The 14361-nt window shown below is 43.1% G+C and overlaps 1 protein-coding gene across 13 annotated transcripts in view; it reads right to left on the reverse strand.

Moving 5' to 3' along the window:
* The window catches only part of ATXN1 (ataxin 1), a 218110-nt gene that overhangs the window by 152094 nt on the left and 51655 nt on the right, over nt 1-14361 (reverse strand). For all 13 annotated transcript variants that reach the window (XM_085540204.1, XM_015854661.3, XM_015854669.3 and 10 more), the window contains exon 3: nt 12892-13021. The gene's annotated coding sequence lies outside the window, so the exon portion shown is untranslated. The remainder of the gene's footprint in view (nt 1-12891; nt 13022-14361) is intronic.

The raw sequence follows: 14361 nt of genomic DNA on the forward strand, positions 1-14361 counted from the left end.
ATGTTGCTCTGGATCGATTTGACTGGAATTTTAAATAAAGAGAAAGGAAACAAGAAAACAAAAAAGACACCCCTACTACTTTCATTCTATACCCAAACAATCTTGCATCGTAAAAGGATGAAGGTGTCTGAGTAAGGCAGCCTTGCAAGGGGAGCCACATGAAGTCAGCAGCCTGTGAGCTGGTGCCTCTGCCCACACTGGATCCCATTGAACATCCACTTCTGGCTCTGCTCTTAGTGAGAGAGATACCAGTGCCTACTCAACAAATAATAAACAAACAAACAAACACAAAAATAACAAAAAGAACCATCCACAACTACCCTCAGTTGTAATTTCTACACAATTATTGCACAACAACCGCCCATAACGAGAGAAATGAATTTATAACCACATGCAAGCTATATTTACCAGTGGGCTGGTGACAAAGCAGAACAGCAGGAAACCACAATGTGTGTCTTCGTACTTGTTCCTCCATAGAGCAGAGCAGGCTCCCTGTGCCATGGGGAGAGCCACCAGGTGATCCTGGGCACACCAAAGGATACTAAGCAACAAGAAGGAAACTGAAAATCTCTACCTCACAACTGGACTGCCCTGTCCTCCCAGGACTGGCAGAGCCTGGGAGGTGTTCCTGTCACTGGAAATGAAGAGTATTCCCCAGGGAGCACTGCCCTCTTTTCCTGCCAGCAGTATAACAGTCGGTTCACCCAAACTGGGGGTGTGGGACACCAAGACACCAAGACTGGTCCTCAAGTGGAGGCCCGAAGAGGACATCCACTGGGCCTCTGCTGAGGAGAGTCAGCTGGGGTCTAGTCTATCACTAAGCTCAAGGGACCTCCACGCCTCTGAAAATGCCACTTTTTGGGTACACTTGTCTTCAAACTAATAGCAGCTTCAGAAATTACCAACAGAACAGTTAGGCCGACGAACTCGAGAAAGACAGGCAGCACATTGAGGATAGACCCGTTTTCTCAAGCTGACCCCACACACCGGTGTGCTGTGTCCAGGAACAGGTCCTGCTGAAAATTTATTTTCCATTTTTCTGAGGGATTATTTTTAACTTGGATCATTTCCCAGGCCTGGCTCAGAGTATGACTACAGAACGCTTATGTCAGCACAAGGAAGCGATCTAACGAGCACCCAAGGGGGTAGGGGCGGGGGTGGGGGCAGGATGGCTGCTTTCACCATCCCAGCCACCGTAATGAGCTTGTAAAACAACAGCTTATGGACAGCAGGTTAAAAAGTCACGGAGCTGAGTTAACAGAGAAAGGCAGATGACAAAAACAACAACACACACTGGTTACTGACACCGCTAGGCCTTCCCTCCGGGAACAGAAACCCCACATTCAGCATCAGCGCAGCACGGCTCCTCACACTCACGTAGGGGAAGTCCTGCAGCCTACAACGCGTACTACAATGGAGACAAACTTCACACATGCTAATTATTGCTTCTTGCATTTATGCTGACCAATGCAGTACTCCTGCTCTGATGGCATTCGGTGAACCTGTCGCAAAAAGGAAGAATGCACTGGGCTGGTTATTGATCCTTGTGAATCCTGCCTAACTACGATCACACTGTCTTGAAATGAAGCCCAGAAGGGCACTATTATTCCGGAATAGAGTTGTTTTTGGAAGTTCCACATACTTAGAACTCCTCTTGATGTTGCTGACAATTTTTCCTGGCTTTACAGACACATTTTCTGATCTTTAATCTATTTTCTTTCCCTCATTGCTGTGAGAAAGAACCACACAAATAAAGAGAACTCTGACTATCCCAGGAAATTATGTAACTCACCATACAGAGTACTGTCAAATATGCACAAAGTAAGCTAACTGAAATAATATGACCTTTTCCCTTTAATACCCTTCATTTATAGTTATTGTAGGTGCTACATGTAGCAACAATAAGTGGAACAATTTCACAGAGCACTTTTCATATCAAGACAACTATTTTATATCCCTGTGTGAGGCAGACAATTGCTATAGCTCACTTCACATGACGGTACCAACCAGAGCAAGGCACAGTGAAGTAAGCCCAGATAGGTGACTGTTCCCTAGAACCAGAGCTAAAACTCAGACTGCTCCTTCTTAACAGCAGCACCTGTATGTGGCAGGCTGAGGAAGGAGCCTCCAAAGGCACAATTCTGACTCATTACTGAGGCTTCCAGCAGCACCAGCAGTGTATGGGGCTGACCTCTGCTGCAAACAAAACATCATTTGGGATCAGCACACGTGTGGGTAAGTTGCCCGACACTGGGAAGGATGAGCTCCAATTTGCAAAGTATTAGACGAAAGTTACGTAAGAAGCTTGTATTGTTATTATGTGGATACATTGAGGTCTTGGTTGACAGCACTGCTCCAGTCCCATTGTTCAATGGGGATGAAATAACACCCAGCTAAAAAAACAGAATAAATAAATAAATTTAACAAACCACTGAAACCAAACCATATACAAGCCAAACAATAAAGGACAAAAAGTAAATGCATCAACAGGCACCCACTGTATTTAATGTTCCTTTTCTTCATCAATTATAATTATTGTGATGTTAATAAAGTGTTAAATGACAAAGTTAGATTACAAAGCAAAACAGAGATGGAGAAGGAGGTTAGAATATACCATCAGATGTGACGTGTCATAAATGCCAGAAGATAACACAACCCTATGTATTAAGTATTTATTACCAGTCATCAGACCATTGCATCCAACACCAAGCTCAATGCTGAAAATAAGCCTTTCAAGCATGGCTAGAATAAAAGCACTGAACTGTACGATACTAATTCAAGTGTCATCACAAATTGTTCTTCATAGCTGGAAAACAGAAATATGGCCCTAAAAAGTATCATGACAAATCTAACCTCGTTTTCAAGTGTTCATCTTTACATTACAGCATATTCGTAAATTATGCTCTTGTGAAGGTAGGCAAAGAAATGAGAAAAAAAGGTTAATTAGTTAAATATAAGTAGTAAGGAAAATTAAAGAAGAAATCAGAAGAAATTTGAGCTAAGAAATACAAAGAAGATTTTGTGTATGTGCACATGTGAAATTTAATACAATTCCAACTTTAGGTCACCTGGATTACATCTGTTTGTGCTTTTCAGTTCTCAGTTTCAGAAGTTTTATGGTTTTTTCACACCCGGTTTTAGAAATGGTACATAACTCCAACTTGAGTAACATATTCCCACTGTCTCCAACTAATTTAAGGTAAACTACAAATAGAATGGAAAATCTGGGGAAGATTACTGCAACTATTTTTTGTTTTTCCAATGTGCTACTAGGCTATTCATAACAAAAAGGAAATTAACATTCCTTGTATTAGCAATTAGGACAAAGTATTTGCAAATCTACTTAACACAAAATACTAGATAACTGGGCCTCAGTTTTTTCAGACCTTCATTACCGAATTATTACTTTATTCTATTAGTACTTTCAACAGTTTTTCAGTGTAAAGCAGAGCTTTGCTGATTTGCATTAATACTGAGGATACATACTCTAAATAAATGAATGAAATTAAAAAAAACAGTCAATCAGCAGAAGGTATCCATCAATCCATCAGTCAACAAAAAGAAAAGGATGAGAAAAATTACAGAATATATCCCCTTTTATTATGTGGCAATCCTAACTGGTTTCTCAGTTATTCATGCAAATACCTCTGATGTGTTAGTAAACGTGATGTATAGCACACCCATGTTTGTTTTTTCTTAAGTCTTGGGCCTCAGTTCAGGAACATGCCTCCTTTGAGAAATATAAAAGAGACATCTGAATGCTTATTTGTATTTGGTTCTACATACTAAATACTTAAATGCAATCCCTCCTTGGATCCAGAATACTGCAGACCCCATGGCAAGTCAAACAGCATCACGCATCCAGGGCAGTCACTCCTGCAGCAGATCCCATGGACACAACCAAGGGCAGGAGGTCCTCTCCACAGTCCCTGCTGCGGCAAATAGGCAAATTCCCACAGCTGCAGCTTGAAAGGAAAGGCAAAAGTTATCTCACATCGTGACACCCCATTGAGAAAATAAAGATAAAGCAACCAACCAACAATTATCTTTGGATGCGAAGCCAGGACCTAGGTAGCATCTGTGGGTGAAGTTCCAGGCATTGGCAGAGTTTTCTAAATTATGCCAGTGTGCCTCAGAGGAGAGACCAAAGTGCAGAGCTGCACAAACACAATCTCTTTGCATATCAACAGGGCATCTAAAGGGTTAACAAACCACTGCTGGTTATGTTCTCTATTAATCTCACCCCTCCCTTATTTAGCAATTTCCTCCTTAAATCCCAGCTTCTCTTGACCATTTCCCTCACAATTTTGGGTCCTTTTCCTCCCAAGATTATCATCTGCTACAAGTTCCCCCTCCTGTCCCATGCCCGCATTCCAGGCTTTGTCCTGATTCTCTGCAACACCCAACTCCCGTCGGGCTTCACGCTCACTTCATATTTATGGCTCTCCTGCCCTTCCAAGCTGCTTTTTACTCTGCTGCCTACAACTGCCAGGACAAGGAGTAGATTCTGTAAGCTGGAAAGAACAGCTTACAAGCACCAGCCATCAAGAGAGCTGAGCTTTGTCACTAGAAAATCAAGGTGGAAATGCACGCCTTGTGACTTATTTAGTTCAAAGCCTAAATGTTTCTGTCTAGAATGTCTGTTTGTATCTCAAGTCACAAAGAAGCCATTAGTACCAATAATGTGTCATTACGGGGGCGTCAGCAGAGACTCTGCAGCTAAGGTTAATTTGAGATGCACAATTTAAAGCAGAACTAAAATCCCTCCATTTCACACTTTAATGACTAAATTCAAATCATTCTTCAAATCTGACACGGTAGCTGTTAAGGGGACCCTCACACTTTTCTTTGTTTCTTTCTTTACTTATTTATTTGCTAATTTTTGAGTAACATACAAGCTATCTACTGTAGAAGAAAAACATTACAGATCCTGCCTTGAATCATTTTAACCCATGTTCCCCTTGGGTCTCTTTTCAGCAGCTTAATTCCTCATGAGTCTTTATACTTCGCCCATTCATTCTGACATGTGAGATTATGCCTGATACAGGCTACTTCTGCAATTTGTAAAACAAACAGGCAGAGTTAATAATTTCACTCGTAGTAATCCAAATGACTTTGCCAAGATCTGCTTACCTTAAACACACTACATCACAAACACAACAGTAGTGTTTGCACATTTCTCTGCTGTAAGTATTTCTATTCTCAACATCCTGCTATAATACTGAAGTGATACAATCCTCATTCATCACATGGATAACCAAAGCAAAGACAGAAGGACACTGGTTCAATAACAGCCTTAAGCTGATCCAAGCAACGACCAAGAAGGGCAGTAACATTTTGTCCACCTCTTCTTCCAAGTCTTTCTGACTTCTGCCTCCTGGCAGAAACACCACCCCTGATAAACTAAGCAAGTAATGGGGACTCATCTATTTGAAACCTGAGAACAAAACTGAGCAGCCCACATGTACAGACACCTTCAAGCAACAATTCAAGCAACTTAAGATCCTACAGGGAACATGCGATACAGCAAGAAATTGAACCAAAAGTCTCTCAAATCCACTGACAGTTTTTATCAGGACACTTCCCTGACCACAGCTGACAAGATACAGTACATAATTAAGCAGAATCTCATTACAGCACAACGAAGCAGCATGATAGGGCAGGATTCACGCTGCTGAAGCAGAGATGAAACAAGCAGCAGTGAAACACCTCCTGCCTTTTCATGTGGATTCCTCAATAAAGCTCACACTATGTCAGCAAAATACATAGAAATGTTTTCTTGTTGTCTGACGCTCAACTCGATATCGTCCTGAATTTTGTAGAAATCACAGTTCACACACACAGACATTCTTTGGAGAACTGCCCTCCGTGCTAAAAATGGCAATGGAATTGCACAAGGGGGAAAAAAAATTCCAAGAAATCTTTGACTCATCCATTGTTATTCATCAGGTTTTTGGAGCAGAGAATGGAATGCCGTCAAGCTAAAATTGACAGCACTATTTTTTAATCTCTAAGTGATGTCAATCCTTCACGAAGCCACAAGCACTGAGAAAAATCTCTCTGCAAAATTCTAAGAATGACTCTTAAATTTTGTTAGTTTGGGGGGAGGGAAAAAAAAACAAAAAACAACACAGAGCTAAAAGAAGCACATGAAATTACACTCCTACGTAGGTATGCTTTTGAGTACTGAGAGCATTAGGATTCACAGCTTTGTGCTCTCTGTGACTCAGGCTCGCTGCCACAGGTGTCAAGAGACCTGGGACCCAACTGGAGCTCTGCAGAAACCTGCTGCATTGCCTGACTTTATTTCTGACTTTCTTTTACTACGCAGCAAAAGATCTGCCTCCAAGGACTCAGCAAAGACTCTGTACCTGTTTAGCTGATATATTTTACTCCAAGTAGCTTTCACTTTGCAAAACCAGATTTGTCTGCTATCTAATTCTTATGGTTTTAGAACAACGCGGTGCTGACCAAATATAACAGCAGAAATGGCTTCAATAAAGTTCTGAGAATAACACATCTACTCTGGCATGCCAGCACACTATTTTTAATTGTAGCTCATTAAAGATGTAATAGAAGAAGAATTACATCCACTTCCACCAGTGCTCTGTCAAGGCAGTGAGCTAATCACGCTGTATCGTACAAAAAGGAATACTTTTGCATAGTGATTTAGGTAATCTAATTGAAAGGCAGAAAGCAGTGATTCACTCCTTGTTCTATCTGTTACTGCAACATGTTTTTCGCCTATCACGGGGCCCAAGCAGGCACACAGCGATTGGTTGCAAATGTTAGTAAAACAGGGACCTGGTAAATGAAAACAGGCAGGTCAGATGAAATGCTGAATAGGAAAAAGAAAAAAAAAAAAATAAATAAAAAGAAGAAGAAATCTGGACTGCAGACGAGAAGTACTTTACAGAACAGCATGCAAATGCAGGCCTCTAAGGTAATTTAAACCAAATGCAGACTGCAGACTCTGAAACTGAAGTAGTTTGGTGAGTCAGCACAGTACCAGGACACTAAAACTACACATGAAAAATGCAGTTCTTTTTGTACACTGCATACTATTTCATTCCAAATTTACCAGAAACAAAATTAATTGTCTCCTTCGTGTTTAGCCTCCTCCTCCTCTTTTTGGACTCAACCTCTACCTTCCAGAAACAAGCTGTGCGCAGGCTGACTAGCTGTGAACTCTGATGTCTAGGACTTTAATTTCCCTTTCACAAAAACTTCATCTCCAGACCATGACAACGTTAATAAACAATCGCTGGCATGAATGCCACAAGTTGTCTTCCAAGTTACGACTACTTTCCTCTGGAAATGAAAAAAATACTTAAAACCAAAGCTGCGGAGACTCATTACAGGCTCCGACAATGGTAAATGTCTCCCAGACTTCACTGGCCCAGAGGCTTCAGCCACCTACAGCTCTGGTGCACACCAGGTCCTTAGCACCGACCGCGGAAAGAAAGGCCAGCCTCGTCTCTGCCGCAAATATTTTCAAAGCCATAACAGTTTTTAAACTTACAAAGCAATTTTCATCTTCGTTTTCATCTCATGCTTGCCTCATACTTTCACAAGAACGTAATCCCGCAAAAGCCACAACAATTGCTCGTTCATTGGAGACTGTCACTCTCTGAAGTGCTTTCTGAGATAGATTTGTATGGACAGACGTGCGTAGCAATGAAAAATCCAAAAATATCCACAATAGATAATAAGCGGGGTCTAGAAAAAAAATACCATGTACTGCAAACATGGCCCAAGTTGGAATGAATGCCTACAGTAGCAACAGGACAGGAAGAGCAAAATGTTATTGTACGTTACTGGCAGGCAGCCCATAATTACAAAAAATACTTCAGCATTCCCCAGTAAGAGCAGAAAATATTATCATTTCAAACAAAGCAGCTGCAGCACCCTGTCTGTTGCTGCAACCACACTGTGGACACGTAGCAGAGGCAACAGAGGAGAAGGTGGCTGGCTGCTGAAGGACTCCTGGCCTGTGGGGTGGCACACCTTCTCACATCCACAGCTGCACTGCACAAGAGCCCAAGGAGCTCCCGGCCAGCAGCAATGGGCTCCCACATGGGTTCCAGCTGCCAAGTCCTGTGGCAGGAGAAAATGGTCTTAGCAGACTTTCAAATCTTCCCATTCCAGCTCTTCAGTGTTAACTGTTGTCTCACCTGGCTGTCTCCAACCCTCTACCAATGGTTTTTAACAAGAGGGTAGTGAGAGGCTCCCGAGCATCACATGACACATAGCACTGCTGTTACAACCAGTACGATTTGCCTCCCGAGATGGTGAGCAGCTGCTTCACTGTACATTACCCAAACAGAAGACAACATGCACACAAGTTCACGGATAGGGCTCTTCACTGCACCCTCCACCCATGGGCTGTCAGCACAAGGCACAGTCCCACCAGCTATTAGCAAGTCACAGCTCAGCCCCTCTGCTGACAGGCATGTAAAGCACACAAACTAGCAGTCCTAGTTCATCATTCATAAGTACTTTTATAAAGTTTCGTTTCTACATGGTTCATGAAAAAAAAAAACTCAGGTGAGGAGCCAGACACTTTCTCCAGGCTTTATGTATTTGCTGAACTAGGGAACAGAACTAGAAGTCTGAGCAGTAAGGTTAGCAGAGAAGGAAACACTGTTCAGTTGAAAGATACTTACTTCTAACTTGTGTTTCCTCTACAGACTGCAGAGATTTACAGTCTCTGGACAAAGCTGCAGACCCTCAGCTACCAACAGCCACAGGTATTCAGATCCTCCCCACAGTCTCACAATGCTAAGTTTGAGACATGCAACAGCAGCTGTTTGCCAGCCTCTTTTAGAGATACTTGAATCATCATCATAAAAACTATTTTCTTATTGCCGACCAGAAAGATGCCTCTAGGATGGAGCTCATCAACTGCCATACTACAATGCTGCCCAGTTCACCAGTGCTTCTTGTCTTTCACACAGCAATTTTTCTCTGTCAAACACGGAGATGACTGTAGCAGGAATATATGCAGTCGGTTGCGAGACTACATTTTTGTATCCTCATAAGCCATTCATTGGTTTATAGATTCAAAGTCCCACAGGGAGGGCTGCTAATCCACATAAAGTCTCTGGGTGCAGGATGTGACTCTCTGACGTATGTAGCAGATGTGTAAAATAACATCTAACCAAACATCTCCCAGTAACTCTGCAGCTAGAGACTGGAAAGTCCTATAAATGTGTCCAAGGGCAACGAAGAAGGGGAAGGATAAGAACAGAATCCTGTGTCTAGAAAGTAAAGTTCAGGCTTTGTGAATTGCTTTTTTTATGGTGTAGCTATTTTTTCACATCCGTAACTAAGCTGCAGCATCACAAGTGAGGACCACTAGGGGCTGGGGAGCCCAGCCACTGAAGCCTGTTTTGCTCCACAGCCTATTGACCAACTAACTTGAACTAACTAACAGAAACCTTCTTGGTTTCTGGGAGTCTTCAGGGTCCTACCTTTGAAGCTTCTGTTGTGCCTCCAAAGACCTTCTTTCCAAAAGATCTGACTCAAGAAAAAAACACTTCTGGACAGAAAGCACACGGCTGTGTAACACCGATCACCACAGAGGCCCCTCTCCACTCCCTGAGCTGGTGTGTGGAAAACACAGCCCTTGTGCTTTCACATGCAGACAAGAGTGGTAGGTGAGAAAAAAAAGCCAAGATCTTGTTCAGAAGTCTCAGTTTAAAACTTCTGGCTACTCCCATTTGATGAAGTAAGTTAAAACCAGTCTCTGCTAGGAGCTGCTTGAACTTTAGGTCTGGATCCTGCCCTTTACAAAGCTGCTGGTGGGCTTGGATCCAAGGCTTTGGTTCAAGTTCTTATCTACTCCACACTAAAACGACTCAAACCATACATCCTTTATAACAAATAGCCTCATGGTGAGGAAGCACAGTATTGGCACGGTTCATGTTTGCATCATTCTTTCGAAAGCCAACACACATGGTTGAAGTTGGAAATATAACAGTTTTTGCAAATTTTGCCTAATGTGGTTTACAGCCAGAGTAGTCAATGGCTGCATCAGCTTCACCCATTTCAGTGGGTCAGGCTCAGAAGCAAAAATCCCAGGTGATGCTGACCAGCACAGAATACAACATGGGTACAGGCAGCAGCACAGACATGGCCATGCCCTGCTGAAAGGGGGCCCCGGCTGTGCCACGACACACTCAGCTCCCCGCGGTGAAGGTCTCCATTCTCTGTCCCCACCACCTCCTCTTCACAAAGGCTTACACACACTTACATAAACAAATGAACAATTCCATTATGTGCCTGGCAGCCCGTGCACTTTCTTTCTGCTGCACAATAGAGGCGCCCCATTGAAAAGATCCATATACAGGGGGAAAAAAAATCTAAGCAAGTCTCCAGCAAGCACACATATTATCAAAGCCTCATTTCCACTTAACACAAGTTGCTTTGGGAACGAATGCAGCTGACTTGAGGGGAAAAACACAAACAAACAAACAAGCAACCTCTTTTTCCATTAGCTAGGGGGAAAAAAAAATCGAACCGGTGCCATCTTTGTTGAAGAGCTCCACTAAACTAATAGTTTAGGAGAGCTGAGGAGCATGGATGGGGGACAATTTGAAACTGATCACTGCCATCTGAACATGGCACGCTGACAGCTGAAAGAAGAGCAGAGAAAGGCAAAACAAAACAGGCATGTGTTTAATCTGTGCAGGCTCAGGCCCCCATTTTCACTCCCAGTGAAAAAATAAAAGGCTAAATGAAGTTGGTCCCTCTGCCTGCTCAGCACTCACTCAGCTCCCTGCCTCCCACCACCACAGGACACGCGGATAGAGGCACTGCCTCTTCACGTGCTGGAAAAAAACAGAGCAATATCTTGAAACACATCTCTCACCACCGAAGAACCTCCCTTTCTCTGATACTGCCAGCGAGCTCCTCCACTCTTGAATGCAATGAAATCTAAACAAGACTCAACAATTTTGTGACTGCAACCGAGAGCTGATTGAATGATTATAAAGGTCACGCAGATGCTACAAAGATACCTTCCCCTGAACTTCAATGTGAGCTTCCTCAGAGACCAACAGCAAAAAGGCTGCCGTGAAAGGAAGATCATGCATGTTATCCTCGTCTGATGTAAATGAAAAAAAGATAGGAATAAAAGCATTGAGACTAGCTCTCCACAGAGCTCAGAAGGAATGCTTGCCCACAGAAAATGGGGACTGGGAGAAAACAAGGTGGGCTCAGAGATATCACACAGGGCTGACTGTGGTTCTTTCCCTTTCTCACCAGCCTGGTCTGGCCACGATTGCTGTCCTATGCCTGAAGTAAGGTGAGCCCCAGAGTGCAAAGTCTTTTACCACCTGAGCTATGGCAGTGAGGGGAGAGAGGGCAAAAGGAATGGGGAGTTGTACAAACGAGAGCTCCTATATGTCACGTGGCAGCAGTCTTAAACATATTTGCATTAATGTCTCATTTCACAACTACAAAAATCGCCTCAGGCTCCTACTGGAAGAGTCTTGTATCCCTTTTGGGGTACACAGTCCCTAATGCAAGAGCTGCATGTAAGAAGGAGTTGTCTATATTGATTCGCAAGTTTCTAGCTTTCTGGATAAATCTGTACAAATGCTTACAGGACTGGTGCAATTTCCCAAGAAATGGCTCCAGTCCACCAACCAGAAAGGAAATATTTAGCTCCCTGCAGCGACTCTGTTGATTTCAAAAGAAACTTAATAGCTCTATTCCTACAAAGCAAATACAGAGCAATCACCAGGGGCCGGCTATGCTCTCCTTTCTTCTGAAACCTGGTAAGCAACAAATGTCTGCAAATGGCACCAGGCAAACGGTTTTGATATTCTGCACAGTTGTGAGGTTATACGCCCTGCTTCTGCTACGCTATGTTGGTTCTTTTCTATCTGCAGGTTTCTTGCAGTAATTTTGTCTCTTTCAGCACACTTGCGGGTCAGAAAGGAATAAATAACTTTTTTCATTTTTTTTTCAAGGTAGAGGCAGCTTTCTCAGTTTTCATTTAGGCAGCATTTCAGTGGCTAGTTTTACAACTGTAACATTTCCTCTCTGCTAGACAAAATAAAAAGACTCAGAGGTCATTCTTTTCTAACGAGAGAAATGAAAACAAAAAGAGAAGGACTAGAGGGAAAAGGTGGGCTCTTCACTGCAGTTCATAATTAATTGTCTTTATTAAAAACATTTAATAACTCAAGACAACACAATTCAGCTTCAGTGAGGGAACTCCTAGTTCTGCTGCTAGTCGAACATCCAAGTGCAAATTGCAACTCTGGTTATGAAAGGGGACATTATTTTCTTTATACTTTTAACTCTTCTTGTTCATAGACACACTGATGAAGCAATTACGGGAGACATACTTATTAAAGCCAGTCGAGTACTAACAGGCTCTTTCAAGAAGTCTGGTAAGCACCAACGAGGTGCTTAAACATAAAAATGAGAAATATGTGTATAATACAAAAGTATTGCTTAAGAATGCTGTAAACTCCAGTTACTCATGACATTATCAGCAACAGTAACATAGCTGTATATGCATTTTTCTGGCAGAGCATTGTATTTTCTTCAATAGCTTTCTTCTGCAGAGTTCCCATGTTCCACAGATTCCAAACTTGGACATACTTACGCGCATGCCTCACTTTCAGGGAGAATAGCCTCATTGATTTAAACAAGGTTCAACCCTTACAAAAGCCAGAATGATCGCCTATTTGCAGGATGGGACCTCATGGGGCCCATTCTCAAAAAGTTAAGTGCATTCCATATTTTTGCTGCTGTTCTTCTTTCCCTCTCTCAGCTATTTTTATTGCCATGGACACAAATATCACAACACTCAGAGGCAAAAAGGATTAATTACAAACTAACTGTAAGTTATGAGAAGACCCTCCAGTCACTCACCTCAAACCATATGAGTGTTTCGAGATGTTATTGCGCAAGTCTTCTTTCTTCTCTCCCCTCTCTCACATGAGATGCCGCAGAGGTTTTTTTCTGATGCTTTGCATTAAAACTCTTTCCTGGGCTCCAGGATCTTAAACAAAAAACAAACCAACAAATACTCAGAATGAACATGTTATTTCAAGCGATTGGTGGGTGGCTTGGGGGAAATCCCTGACCTTTCTCCGATGTATATTTCATTACCTTCAGTGAGTGCGCTAACTCCCCACAGCAGAAGCACTCTTCTGTGGGCTGCGCTTACAACAAAACAAACTGGCAACTATTTTAGACCACTGAAAAACATGCCATTTTTAAAATGTCTATGGCAGTACACTACTAAGTGTTTAAAGTAGGATCTGGTATACAACCAGGATCCGCAAAACAATGAAGAGAAAGGACAAAAGCCCGGAGATGCAAATCGTGGATAGAACAAACCAAAACCTATTATGTAAGCAACAAAATGTTAGAGGGGAGAGCTATGACTGGCTTTATTATCATTGCAGTGCTACTACTGATATTATTACTAGCAGTAACATGCATAGCTCCTGAATCAAGGATGTTTTTGGAACAGTCAGGGGACTCAGTGACGTGCCGGGGAATCTGCACGGTGCCTGCACTACAGAACCCAGCCCGAGCAGAGGAGAGGAAGGAAGGGAGGAGGAGGAGCGACAAAGCACTGAGTAAGAGAAACTGGCAGGTCTCTAACACAATCAATTCTGACGTTCTCCACCATTGCCAAAAAAGGTCTGAATGGGTCTGACCACGACCTACACACTGCTGTGCTACACAGAGCGCTTCCTCCTCCCCTCCCGCACACCCACTCCTCTGCTCACCCCTACCTGTGTTGCCACAGCCAGCAGCTGAGAGCCGACAGCCCAGGCTCTGTCAGAAGGAAAACCCCTTGGCTGCAAGCAGCGGGTGCTGCCAGGCGACACAGAGCTCACTTTCCCTCAGACAGCACGATCCTGCATTTGCATGGCCCCACTGGAGCACAGGCATCCCGGTTATTCCCCCCGCACCATTTTTAGCACCAACAACTCCATTCCTCTGCATTCATTCTTGTGCTGCTGAAAGCCTGAACGGCGACCCGTTCCCGTGGCTACACCTGTGACTGACCCCACTGAAACCAACAAACTTTCACAACGTGACAGAGAAGAGAGTTTGACCTTGTGTGCAGCTGAGCCAAACTGCTTTGGGTTTTCTTCCCTCGGCTGTGACAGACAGATGGCTCTGAACAATTTTTTCCATTGCTTTTAATTAAGAAATAGAGACACCATCCACCGCCTTTCTGTGGCTGTACATATTTCAGAAAATACAACTTTCTTAGAAGTAAAGCTTTCCACATCACAATTTACCTCCCCCCCTCCCATAGTGAAAACCCAAAACTCAGCCCAAAGACCAACACACAAACCAGGGCGAAGGTGGGCTTCCCTA

The sequence above is a fragment of the Coturnix japonica genome, chromosome 2, assembly GCF_054131305.1.
Source record: "Coturnix japonica strain WE chromosome 2, WE-NBRP24, whole genome shotgun sequence".
NCBI classification, from domain to species: Eukaryota; Metazoa; Chordata; class Aves; order Galliformes; family Phasianidae; genus Coturnix; species Coturnix japonica.